Genomic DNA, 731 nt, shown 5'->3' on the forward strand with positions numbered 1-731 from the left:
ATGAATGGTATTCTGTTGTAATAAGTCAACTCACAGTATTAAAAAAAAAATTATACTGTCTATTGAGAAAATACAAACTAAATTTAAAAATCTTAATCGTTGTTAACTACACGAAGTTTTGTTCTTCCTCGATCTTTAGTATGGTGCATGCATCACATTTTTAGAGGCAAATCTCTTGCATGCATGAAACAAACATGGTCAAAACAGAATATTCACGAAAAATACGTGATAAGAGTGTCATAAAAAGAAAAAAATATTATAAATTATATAGGAATATACTCACTTTTAGCCAGCGCCAGAAATTATTTATTTAGTAGATGAAAATATGTATAAAATTTGTATATAACATATATATATATATATAGTGTCATTTTTCCAATTATTATACACCATCCGTTTAATAATTTTTTACATATCATGTCATTTTTATATGTTATAGCGACAGTCTATCTTATTTTAAAATTACAAATTTAATATTTTATAAAAACTTACCTATAAATATCTTTTGATATGCATGATAATATAAAAGATATTTTATGCTGTCGGTTTATTAATTTAAAGTTAAGATAAAAATAAAAAAGTTACCCAAACCCTAATCAATTGCTTTTTTATTTTATTTTATTTATTTGTATTGGGTCCCACAACTTACAAGTTCTATTTTGTGCCTTACGTTTTCAACAAGTTGTTCCCCTCTATTCAAGATTAGGGTTATCCACCCTTTTTACACCCTC

This window comes from Nicotiana attenuata, unplaced genomic scaffold, assembly GCF_001879085.1.
Source record: "Nicotiana attenuata strain UT unplaced genomic scaffold, NIATTr2, whole genome shotgun sequence".
In the NCBI taxonomy this organism is placed as follows: Eukaryota; Viridiplantae; Streptophyta; class Magnoliopsida; order Solanales; family Solanaceae; genus Nicotiana; species Nicotiana attenuata.